We start from the raw sequence: 12,779 nt of genomic DNA, 5'->3' as shown, positions 1-12,779 counted from the left end.
AGTCACACTCCTAGAGGCAGACAGTGGAATGGTGAGTGCCAGGGGCTGGGGAAGCGGAAATGGGGACATGTTGGTCAAAGGGTAAAACCGTTTCAGTTGTAAGATGAATAAGTTCTGTACATCTAATGTACAACACGGTGACCACAGGAAACAATCCTGCATTGCACACTTGAAAGTTACTGGGATATAGATCTTAGTGTTGGCACCACCCGCTTTTTAAAAGAAGGTAACTATGTGAGGTGATGGATGTGTTCACTAACTAGATGGTGGTAATCACTTCACAATGTACATGTGTATTCATCACATCGTACAACTTAAATATACACAACTTTTGTTTAAAAAAAACCACCCTATGAGACAGCAGGAGAGTATGGACAGAGAAGAAGAGGTGACAACTGAGTCATGAATAAATGTTGGGGGACTGCAGGATCTTGTGTGAATGCCGTATGAGTTGGCTCCAGGTCCCAGTGATGTCTCACCTGTCCTCCTGCACATGCATGTACTTTGTTTCAGGACTCAGTGGTCTTTGAGGATGTGGTTGTGGACTTCACCCTGCAGGAGTGGGCCTTGCTGAGTCCTGCTCAGAGGAAACTCTACAGAAATGTGATGCTGGAAACCTTCAGGAACCTAGCCTTAGTAGGTAAGGATGACATCATTCCTTCACTTAGCTGTTTAGATAATAAATATTTCTTGCTCATCAAGCCTATTCCAAAATTTGGAATGTAGAAAGGGGAATACATTGGTTAATAATACAGATATGATCACAGCCATCCTGGACCTAGAATCTAATAGTTTCTCTGTGACAATAAAAATCTACATATTAACCTGTTTTTCTTTCTGTCTTGTTTAAAAGACTTAAGGTCCTTTAGTGTCATCAGTGTGGGTGTACAGTCATGCGTCATGTTAGGGCACAGAGAGGCTTTTTGTTTGAAACCTTGTGATGATCTCCCTGTGAATATTAAATCGCCTACCATTCTGACCTCATGTGCTGTTAATAATGAAGCCATGAACAGCTCAGCTCCTGAGTCTGTTTCTTTGCTCACAGGTGCGTTCCTCATAGATTTGTTCACTTTAAATTTTTTTTCACTTTTTTTGTTTCAGATGATGAGATACAACTTAAAACCAATGGGTCCATTACTCAGCAGGATATATTTGGTGAAAAATTATCAGATGAACAGAACATAGCAACGTTCACAAGAAATGATACCAGGCCTCCCTTTTAGGAAAAAATTGGAAAGACTATAGCATTAAACATAAACACAAAAACAAGTGGAGACCTTTGAGGTGAGCTGGTCTTAGACAAAAAAGCAGTGTCCCAGTAGAAAATTGTATTATATCATGAAATTAAAAAACACAAAACCCCACAAACCTAGCTCCAAATTTACTTATTCACAGAGAATCCCACCCCCCATTTTTTCCCTTCAAATGACTTAGACATTGAGTGTTTGAAGGATAGTTAAGTTGGAGACAACTGTCAGGGACCCCCATATACTACTATTGTTGTAGTAATGGGCTATGGCTGAACCTTCTTCCAGAAAATTTAGTACATTCCACTTTGAAATAATTCAAACAGGACAGAAAACCTACACTTACATGGAAAATGGTTAGCGTGTACTCCTAATACTCATTAATAAACATTAAGTACTCACTAGTAAATCCTAAGAAGCTATTAATACACAAGCCATTAACAATGTGCTTCCCATTTTCAGCAGAAAGCGAATGGTGCTGAGACTGTGAAAGTGGTGAAGGTGGTGGTTGTGAAGGAAGCTTCTGCCAGATTCCAAATCAAAGTCGGTCCAAGAAACCTACGAGAGCAAGACAGTACAAATGCAGCCAGTGTGGAAAAGTCGTCACCCACTCGTCATCCCTTCAGAGGCACAAAAGAAGTCCCACTGGACACAAAGCACATCAGTGTGAGGAATGTGGGAAAGCCTTCAGTCGCCCTTCATACCTGAAAACTCATGTAAAAACTCACAGTGGAGAGAAACTCTACGCATACAAATTATGTGGGAAAACGTTTCTTTGTCCCCATTCTCTCACTGAGCATATAAAGGACTCACAAGAGAGAGAAGCCCTTCGAATGTAAGCAGTGTGGGAGAGGCTTCAGTTGTCCCAAATCCTTTAGGTCACATGTGATGATGCACACGGGAGAGAAGCCCTATGAATGTAAGCGGTGTGGGAAAGCCTTCAGTTGTCTCAAAACCTTCCAGGTACGTGTGATGATGCACACCGGAGAGAATCCCTATGAATGTAAGCGGTGTGGGAAAGCCTACTGCTGGCGCACATCCTTTCAAAGACACATGAGAGTTCACAATGGAGAGAAACCCTATAAATGTGACAAATGTGGGAAGGCATTTGGCTGGCCTTCCTCCTTACACAAACATGTGAGAATGCACAATGAAAAGAAACCTACACACGTAAGCAAAGTAGGAAACCGTTCGGTTGGCTCTCATCCTTCCAAAAATGTAAGAATGCAGACAGGAGGGAAGCTCTATAAATGTGAAAAATGTGGGAAAGTATTTGGTTGTACTTCATCCTTACACAAACATGTAGGCGCACACTGGAGAGAAGGCTGTATCTCTAAGCAATGTGAGAAAGCCTTTAACTGGCCGTCATCCTCCCAAAACTAAGAATGCAGACTGGAGAGAAGCCCTATAAATGTGAAAAATGTGGGAAGGCTTTCAGTTGTCCCAAATCCTTTCAAGGTCATGTGAGAAGTCACACTGGCAAGAAACCCTACAAATATAACTAGTGTGGGAAAGCCTATACTAATTAACTCATATATAATGGTTCAGAAAATTCGCAACAGGAGCAAAATCTTATAAAAGTTATAAATATGGTATGGTATTGACCAGTTCCTCATCCCAAAAGCGGACCTCCAGTGAATGAATTTCTGGTTCTCTTGCAGACATTGAGGTGAGAATTCTCTAAGTATTCTTGCATTCTAGTACATAATTTTTGATACGTAGTGGTTGTTTTTTTTTTTTAAATAAATTCAGTTAATAATTTTTCTCTTTACATTTTGAAGTGTGTTATACCTACGGATGATTTGAAGTGTGTTTTTAATATGCATTAAATACATAATTTTTATATAGTTTCTTGGTTGTTCTGTAAGTATGGAGCCATAAAACTAACGAAATGTGGGTATTTGTTGGCGTTTTCTTATGGGCTCTGTGTGTTCCAATCTGGATGTTACTTACACATTACATACAAGGTTACTTCAGAAAGCTCATGGATAACAATTAAAAGATAACATGAATCTTTCCATGATTGTGTTGAAGTCCCCTCGTATGTTTCAACTTTCTATTTCACTGAGAAAACAGTTTTTAATCTTAATACTTTTTTACTTACATCAGGTAGGAATTCTCAGCAACTTAATTTTTTGGTGAGAGGATCCTTATTCTGTTTTGCTGGCTGGCTAATAAATAGTTGCCAGAAATCTGTTAAGTATGCAAACCTACTGAAAGAGTATAGTCTCATGTGAACTATTATTTTTATCTGTTGCTGTTTGCTCTTTGTCCTTGCTTCTGGCTGGAATTGGATAATAGGTTTGAATTAAGAAGAGAGACCTGGGATATGACAGTGAAATCTAGAGGTGGAGATGGTTCTTCTGGGTTGTGTCATATCAACGTGGGAAGGCGATGAAGTACATTTCCCTGGTTTCCTTCTCTAGATGGTTCCATGTTAGAATTCTGTAAAAACTTGATTTGTATGAAATTTGGAAGAAGCAGTTATTCAGTTTATCAAGCCACAGCCATACAGGGCGACAGACAAATGCGTAGGGACTGTCCAGACACTAGGGTCCAGCTTATTTTCCTGACTGCTGGCCCCACCACTCAAAAGTATCCTTGAAACATATATTAACTGCTTGGCTTCCTTGTGTCAGAGGCGTAGGCGTCCACAGACATCTCCACCAGCTTTCCCATCACAGATGCATCCGTAGTTTGGATTTTCCTGCAAACCCTATGCTGTCCACCAGGCTGCTGATTCAGGATGCCATGACTGTTGATCTTATGTGGTGCTCTGACTCTTTTCTCTACATCTTACTATGTCTGTAAAGTCTAATTTGTATAGTGAACACTTCATTCTCTTAACAATTTTCATTCTTCTGTGTTCCTGACTCCACTGCAGCAGATACAATAATGCAGCTGTAAGAACACATGAGACTGTTTCCCTACGGCATCACTGAGAGGCTACCCTGACTCAGTACCTCCACGAGATAAATCAGCACATTACTGACATACTGGGCAGACTGTGGGGATTTTGTTACCCGGAGCTGAGTACAATCCTTTAGTATGTGTTCAGTTATTACCTTTGATTATAATGAAAACAAAAGCACCTTTTTCTGAGAAACGTCCTATTAACTGTTTTCAAATAAGTTGTATACTATATAAACGTGTAAAATGTTTCTGAGAAATAGCCTATTAACTGTTTTCAAATGATCTGTATACAAACATGTCAATCTCTATTTTTCATTTACTGAAAGAATCTATTAAAATATTAAAATTATAAATTTTCAAGTCAACTTTGTAACTTTGTGAATTTAAGCATCACACATTCTGAATCAATATTCCCAGGAACATTTGGGTTTAGGCATTTTTCTTTCTAGTAAATTGATCTTATATTGTTCCAAGTTGATCAAATAACTTTAGTAATTCATAATAGTAAAAACTTAAAAATTGGTTTTACCAATTTAACTAAGTATTGAATATGGCTAGTAAAAGATATAAAAACATCCTAATAAAACAATTTAAAACTTTTTGGACAATACCAAGGCAGAACTTCTCATGAGTGTTAGTAAATAGTGGGTACTGATATAGAAATCATTCTCCACTCATGTAGTTAACAGTAACTGGTCTCCACAAAAATGAAATTATGGTCATAGTTTGGCCTCATTTTTGTAAAAGTTAAAAATTTCAGAACCTATCATATGTATTTATGAGATTGGACACTCGTGTCTGGGACTGGATGCTTCACACTGATTCAGGCTACAGCGTGGTGTTTGTGATGAACGTCCTTGTCAACTTTAGTTTCAGATTGTCTGATATATTTGGCATTTTCATTCTGCTACTCATACACATGGTCAAAATTTGTTCTGCAGAAAACTAGAGTTTTCACAGTTTGAGGAAGGGTCTGCACAGTTCTAGCCCCTGCAGTTCTTCTCCTGCGACTAGTGTTGTCTGCGCAAGCCCACTCTGATCTCCTGGCAGAAGCAAGTGGAAGGCAGAGCTGTGGATACTGGAAGGGTAATTAGGTGAGGAATGACTGAAGGGAGCTGCAGACAGTGTTATTATTCTGAGTAATATCCCAATTAGGGAAAATTCAATTTTCAAAAGTTAAAAGAAGGTTTTTAATTTAAATGTAAACTTTTGTTTTAATGATCCACAAATCCCAAAATGCCCATTTTGCTTTTCACAGGTATTATTTCCATATGCTTAGACTTGCAGCATATATTAGAAAAGAAAAATATATAAAAAGCTTTGTGTTTAGTTAAAGGACAACTGAAATCCAGTCTTTGCCCATTTTGCAGGTTAACTTGGGTTTTCATAGCACTGCGGACATTGGTGTCACTCCACAACCCATCACCTCATTTGATCAACCCTCCCGGGCATCCCTCTCATTGTACAAATGATGGAAGTTAAGCACAGAGGGCAGAGTCCTGCTTAAGTTACACACCCCACGATAATAATGAAATACCTCCATGTTGAAGGCCTAATGTGTGCTACCACATGTATTGAGCACTGTTGAAACTTTACAAGCTCAAGACAACTTGGACAAATATAATTATACAATTCTCCAAATGGTCATCGTGTTTTAAACATGGTATTCAAGAGTCTACATTTATATGACATTCTGGAAACAGCAAAGGTATGAGGATCAGGAACAGATCAGGCATTAAGAGCAGGGAAGGCTTGTCTACAAAAGGGCAATAGGAAGTTGCGCTGTGAGGATGATGGAGTGTTCGTATATTGATTATGGCAGCTTCAGCTTCTGGGTGGCTCCTCAGAAAACGCCTGCCTGGGATGCCACAGCTTGAGAAGCTGCCACCTTCCCCGACTGCACACACTTAGTTACAGAAAAGAAAAGCTTCATGAGAATAACATATTTTGTAAGCAGAGGAATGTGTGTCTAACCCCTCGTTCTGCTATGGACGTTTGGTTCTGTTTGAGAGTTTTAGTGTCTCTTTTGGGGGTACATTTTAACAAGAGTGAAAAGACCACCAGCAGGACGAAAGAAGAAATTTGCAATACATATACAAGAGACTTCAAAAAAGTTCACGGAAAAATGGAATTAAAAGACAAAAATAAAAAATTACACTTTAGTTTTCGGCATAAGCACCATCAAGTTCAAGACACTTTTAAGCAGTGATTCCAGGCATCTGGTCGATCCCTAAAGAACCCTCAGGGCCTGGGAAGCTAAGCATTAGAGTTCCACCCAGGAGGACCCTCGTAGGGAACTTTACATTTCCAGACCCACAATATTTCCAGAGCTCGGACCCCAGAACCTGGGGGCACAGATGCCTTCTCACATCTCTTTGGGTGTGTGTCTGAGGTGAGGGCAGGCGTGGTCCTGCAGGGCGTGTCCTGTGCCACACTGGGTTCCAAGAAAGGCCTGATGGCTCAAGATCCTTCCTTCCTGTATCTACCATTGTCTACAAGGTTGCCAAGGACGTGGAATGAATTGGTTTTTCTTACCTAAAAATCAAGGTTTGGGTGAGTTTAAGTTTCCTCTTAGTCCACATAGTGTGTGTTCTCTACCATTTATGAATATGCACAACAGTACAATTCAGTCTTTTTAGAGTAATTCCGTGAGTTTTCACAAGTGCATACAGGGGTAGCACAATCATGACAGACTAGCTCATCACCCCCAAATAATCACTCTAGGGCTGCTCGTTTGCAGTCAAGTCTTCCCCACCCTTAGACCTTTATCTGTTCTAGATGCCTAAAGCTTAGCTTTTTCCAAAATGCTGTATAAATGGAATCAGACACTGTGTAGCATTTTGAGTCAGATTTATAATATTTGATGACTGGTTTTTAAGATTAGGTAACTAACGATACTTGCCTTTCAGTGAATTTTAGATTTCTGAGTTTTCAATTTCTACAGTTTGAAGTTTCTACAGTGGCAGTATAGCTCCTAAAGCACATTGTCTTCAAAACTGACATCCTACTATTATCATTAGCTCCGTTAGCTTCTGCAAGACTGTGCCGCCCGTGCTTAACTTTCTAGCATGGGGGGGTTGGTAGAAATGGGGAGGGGAGAAGCAAGTGAAATAACGAATATCAAATTACATTGAAATATTTGCAGTGTTATAAAAAATGTCAATACTGGAAAAAACGACACAAAGTTGGCTTCGTTTGCTGTTGAATTAAGCAAAAAGATATCACGTTTCTCCTCTGCCCGAACCTGTGCCAGAAGACTGAGCATGTGGAAGTCACACCTGCAAAGAGCAAAGGTGCTGCTTTTGGGCTTCTTGCATCACTAAACAAGAATCTTCCACCTCCTTCTATAAAAGGGTACTAAAATGAGGGTGATTCACTAGAAGGACTGACAGGATTCACAAGAGCCGTTATACTCATGCTTATGGTGAGAGGATAGAGATTACAGTCACCAATGGGGAAAGGCACACTCAGGGCGAAGTTCAGGAGAAACCAGTTGTCCTGTCTCAGTGGAGTCACATGAACAGCAACTCCCAGCAATGACGAGTGACTACCATGCAGTGCTATCAGAGAAGCTCATCAGAGGCTAAGTGCCCAGGGTTTTTATTGGAGGTCAGTCATGTGGCCACGCAGCACCCACACAATTGACATTAGCTAGTCAGTCTCCAGCTTCCCTCCTTAGGTCAAACCCACACAGCATTATCTATGGCCTCAGGGATACAAAAACAGGTGTTTACCCTAAGTCACCGTTAGGAAAGCCTGTCTGGTGAAGGCGTGGATGTCAACTAGGAGCTGGTCAACGACTGACCGATGCTTTCTGTGGAAAGTGCAGGGCTTGAGCAATCAAAACCTCTGACCTAATGCTTTACCCCACACCTCCTGACGACATCCACCCAGAGCACAGTCTGATCCTTGACACCTCCCCCAAATCAATGGAAGTCCAGTACCTGTGGGTCCTCTCTAATATGCAGTTTCTGAGACGTCCCATCGGTCCTCATGCTGCAGTTGCCCCACTGAAATAAGTCAACAAACCCAACCTGGTTCAGCTACAGGTGTTTCTCACAGTTTTTGGCTGGTGGGTATTGACATATGTAGTGTTAGCTTTTCTTCTTATGAAGGAATAAGTCATTCTAACGAGATTAAAATTATAAGAATTAAAATTTTCACATGGAAAATTCAAAAACACACAATATAGCCACAGAACATAATGTTTAAAAAGATAAAATTAAAAATTGATCTGACAATCCATAATTATATTGGGATATTTTAACAAATCCTTTCTCAGTACATGATAGTTAAAATTTTAAGTATACACTAAATACAAAAACAGTTTTACTATAATTTTTCTGAGAAATATGTAGGGAACTTTGTGTTTGTCCAAAAAAAAAAATAATGTAAGTTATTTTTGCAAACATAAATATCAGAATAATTGAACAAATATTGGGTTTATTGTTTGGAGACGGCATTTCAGCTATGAATAACGGAAACTCCTACAGTCTGCTTCATAGATCTACAAGGTGCCTATTTCTCACTTGGAATTTTTGAGGAACAAAAAATACAGGGTAAATGTAACCAACCACTCAACACTGCAATCAGGAAACAAAGCCTTACTATGTGTTTCTGATGCCATAATTTTAACTTTCAGGGTGGAGTCAGGAATCCAAGGCCACTAGACGCACTGCAGGAAGAAGATATTTACTACAGAAATTAGACGAAATGCAAACATGGTAAGAACTGGAGAAAAGGGGAGTCAGAGCATTAGAAAAGGTCACCAACCAAAGAGGTAAAAATCAGTGGCCTGGGTTGACACTGTGGATGGATAAGCATGGAAGTGGATCTACTGGCCAGGGGAGCTACTGGACATGACTGTGGAATACACCAGCACTGGGGGATGGAAGGCAGATACAGGCATGTATCATGGTAGTCTCATAAGATTATAATGGAGCTGAAATATCCCTATTGCCTAGTGACATCATGGCACAATAGCTTTATTTTTTAATAAGTTTAGTGTAGCCTAAGTGTACAGTGTTTACAAAGATAAGAGTAATGTCCTTGGCCCTCACGTTCACGCACCGCTCACTCACTGTCTCCCCGAGCAACTTCCAGTCCTGCAAGCTCCACTCGGGGTAAGTGCCCTACAGGGTGTGTCATTTTTTACCTTTCATACCATATTTTCGCTGCACCTTCTCTATGCTTCGGTATTTTTACATACACAAATACTTACCATTGTGCTGCAGTTACCTACAGTATTCGGCACAGTAACATGTTGTGCAGATTTGTAGCCTGAGAGCCACAGGCTATTCTAGATAGTGTAGGTGTGCAGAATATACCATCTAGGTTCCTGTGAGTACACGCTACGATGTTCACGCAATGACAAAATCACCTAATGATGCATTTGTCAGAACATATCTCTGCTGTTAAGTGACACAGGACTGCACCTGGTGTTCGGTTTGTGGACACTTTATTAGCAGGCCCAGAAAGCAGCAAAGTCAACTGGGAATGGGTGCCCATCGAGCCCTTCTGCACCTGTCTCCCTGCGTGATAATTCCAAAAACTAAGTATGACATACTCTTCATTTCTGCCTTCAGATCTCATGCAAGTCATGCTTCTGACCAACTCCAGTTGGAACAATACAGGAAAGAGATTCTGTGAAACGTAGAACACGTACCCATGTGGATGTGGGTAATCCAGCACCACACATCTACTCTAGCTTTTATCATCTTCAAGTAACAAGGTCTCTCTCTCTCTCTCTTTTTTTTTTTTTTTTTGGCAGCTGGCTGATGTGGTGATCTGAACCCTTGATCTTAGTGTTACAACACCAAAACTAAGCTAACTGGCCAGCCCCTTAGGTCTCTTTCTAACTGAAAACCTTGTGTCCAATTCTCAGCTAGGAGCTAAAACAAACAGAAAAGGGCAAAAGAGGAAAATGCGTCTGCTGAGGGTGTCCTCTTTGAACAGCCTCGCATTGAGCAATTTCCATAAGGACAATGGAATGCTGTGCCCACTGACTAGAAAAACATGCTCGATATGCAGCTTTAACACTAAAGACTGAGTCCCCAAAATATTGCTTTTCTTAGAAAGGAGGAAATAGAGGATGGATATCAGGTATATAAATTCCAGTATCTGTGACATTAGGCCAATAAATAAAGTCCTAATGATACCAAAGTCTCATCATAATAGCCACATGTTTGGAACATAACGAAAATTAGAAATAAATAAAACCATCTAAGATTCCAACAGATACATATTAAAAACACACTTCCAAAAAAAGATCTATGGGCCCAAAAGACTTCACAGTGTAAATAAATTTTTGTACAAGCAATTCATGATTCAAACTTTATATACCAAAAGTCATATAATTTGCCTGGCTGTGTATGTGGTGGAGAAAATGGCGGCCCCCCCCAAAAGCTATGTCCACCCAAAACTTGCAAGTGCAACCTTATTTGTAAAGAGTCTTTGCAGGTGTAATTAAGGACCTCAAGATGAGATCATCGTGGGTTAGGGTGGGCCCTGGATCCAATGACTTGTAAGAGAAGAGGATAAAACCCAGAGGAAAGTGACAGGAACACGGAGGCAGAGATGGGAGTTATGCATCTACAAGCCCAGGGACTGTGGGCAGCCACCAGAAGCTTGGAGAGATGGGACTCTCCCTCAGAACTTCCAGAAGAAACGGACCTAAAAAATATCTTGATTTTGCAATTCTAACCTCCAAAACTATGAGAGAATAAATCTGTTTTATTAAGCCACCAATTTTGTGGCAATTGGTTACAACCACCCTTGCAAAGTAAAACCTAATCGAATGTTTCTCTCCTAAATGTTTTTCTCAGAAAAAACTGGATATGGCTGAGGTCTACTTTAAGCATATGGCACTAATAAAGCCAACAGCATATTCAAGACTTTGACAAAATTTCTAGTGGTATGAAGTTTGCTGTGTACAGTAAACAGCCCGCTGAGAGCTTTCCCAGGTTCCTTGCTGACAGCTTCCCTCCCGTGTGTTTTTGTAAGGACAGGAGCCTCCAGAAGAGCTTCCCACACTGCTGACATTCCCAGGGCTTCTCTGCAGTGCGAATTCTCACATTCTGTGCAAGGGAGAGTCTCCGAAGGCTCCACTACATTCCTTACATTCATGGGTTTTCTCTCTGCTTATGAAAGGGAATTATTTTTGTCATTTCATAATTATGTACGATTTTTGCTTAATTTTTTATTTGCAGATACCCTTCATCAGGTTAAAAAAAAAGTTCTCTTCTATTTCTAGTTTGCCCGTAAGAAACAAACCTCAAAGCACTATATTTACTACCATTTATATGTGCATTTAGCAAGGTTACTGGATATAAAATACAGAAAAAGCATGCATTCCTATACACCTAGAACGATTTTTTAAATATAATTTTAAATATAGCATTTCTTATAGCATCAGGAAAATTTTAAATACATAGCAATACCTCTAATCAAAGATGTACAGGCTTTGGATCACCTCAGAAAGCTTCACTGAAACTGCTGAAGACCTAAGATGAGGAACGCGGATGTTTATGGATGAGAGCAGTGGTTCTTACACTTTCCGTGTCAGGATCCATTTACACTCTAGAAAATCCGAGGACCCCAGAGCTTTTGCTCACATGGGCTAAACCGACCCCTGTTTACCATGAGAAAGTAAAATCGAGAATCAAAAAAACTACGTATACTTGGATCCCCAAACCAGCCCGCTGCCTCCCCCGCCAGAAAGATTTTAAAAATACATATTAATTCATTAAAAATAACAAACCCATGCTATGCTGCCGTGAGTAACACGTGTATGAAACATGACTAGACAAACTGTGCGTGTGGCAGAAAGTCGGCCGAGGAGGCTCGGTCCTGCCAACTCCGCCTCGTGCCCACCGCGGCTGGACCAAACCCACCTGCAGGACGGCCCGGCCTGGCGGGAGCGCGAGGGCGGCGGCGCTCGGTCCCTGTCACGTGCGTGGCTGTGGGGAGAGGTAGCCGGCGACGTTCTGAACGTCCGCCACGCCGGCCAGGAAGCGGCGCGGGAGGGCGCGGCCTGTGTCCTCCCGTCCGCGCTGCTTGGGGCGGGGGCAGCCCCTGCACCGCCGTGTCCCCTGCACCGCAGTGTGATCTCTGCCCGGCTGTAGCCGGTGGGGGCTGTGAGGACTCCTGGGGAAAATATAAGAAAACGGCCAGGGCCCCTGGAACGTTCGGAGTCTTGCTAGCATCTGAGGCGGTGGCGCATGCGCGGCCCCGCCCCCTCCCGCCATCTTTCCTCGGGAGCTTTCTGGCGCTGAGGTGTCATGACGCCGCTGCCTGGATCCGGGTTGGGATCTACGTCCGTGAAGGCGTTTCTGGAGGGTGGACTTGAGTATGAAGGACTAATGGCTCCGATACTCGAAGCTTCTACAGACGCTCGGGGAAGCCGCTAGGGCGGCTGCTCCTGGCTCTGAGTAAAGCCTGTTATTTCTTCACCCATGGCTCCCAGGACCAGTGCCCATCACCCGGCTGGTGACCTGCCTGTGCAGGGTTTGTGGCCCAGTCTGTACACCGGGCTCCAGAGCTCTGGGAGCCTGAGCCCCAGCTCTGTAGGGCCGTCGCTGGCTCTGTGGCTCCTGCTGCTCCTGCGGCGCTGCCGCTAGC

General features: G+C 41.9%; 1 long non-coding RNA gene across 1 annotated transcript; it reads right to left on the bottom strand.

The window, feature by feature from the left end:
- Positions 1 to 1,147: 1,147 nt before the first annotated feature.
- On the bottom strand, positions 1,148 to 12,363 carry LOC134391248 (uncharacterized). The gene is made up of 3 exons (XR_010024926.1): positions 12,053 to 12,363; positions 11,600 to 11,790; positions 1,148 to 1,805 (listed from the first exon to the last, which is right to left on the bottom strand). It is a non-coding gene; the product is annotated as an uncharacterized LOC134391248 (long non-coding RNA).
- Positions 12,364 to 12,779: the final 416 nt, after the last annotated feature.

Source organism: Cynocephalus volans, chromosome 11 (assembly GCF_027409185.1).
Source record: "Cynocephalus volans isolate mCynVol1 chromosome 11, mCynVol1.pri, whole genome shotgun sequence".
NCBI classification, from domain to species: domain Eukaryota; kingdom Metazoa; phylum Chordata; class Mammalia; order Dermoptera; family Cynocephalidae; genus Cynocephalus; species Cynocephalus volans.
This window is presented reverse-complemented; position numbering and strand designations above follow the sequence as displayed.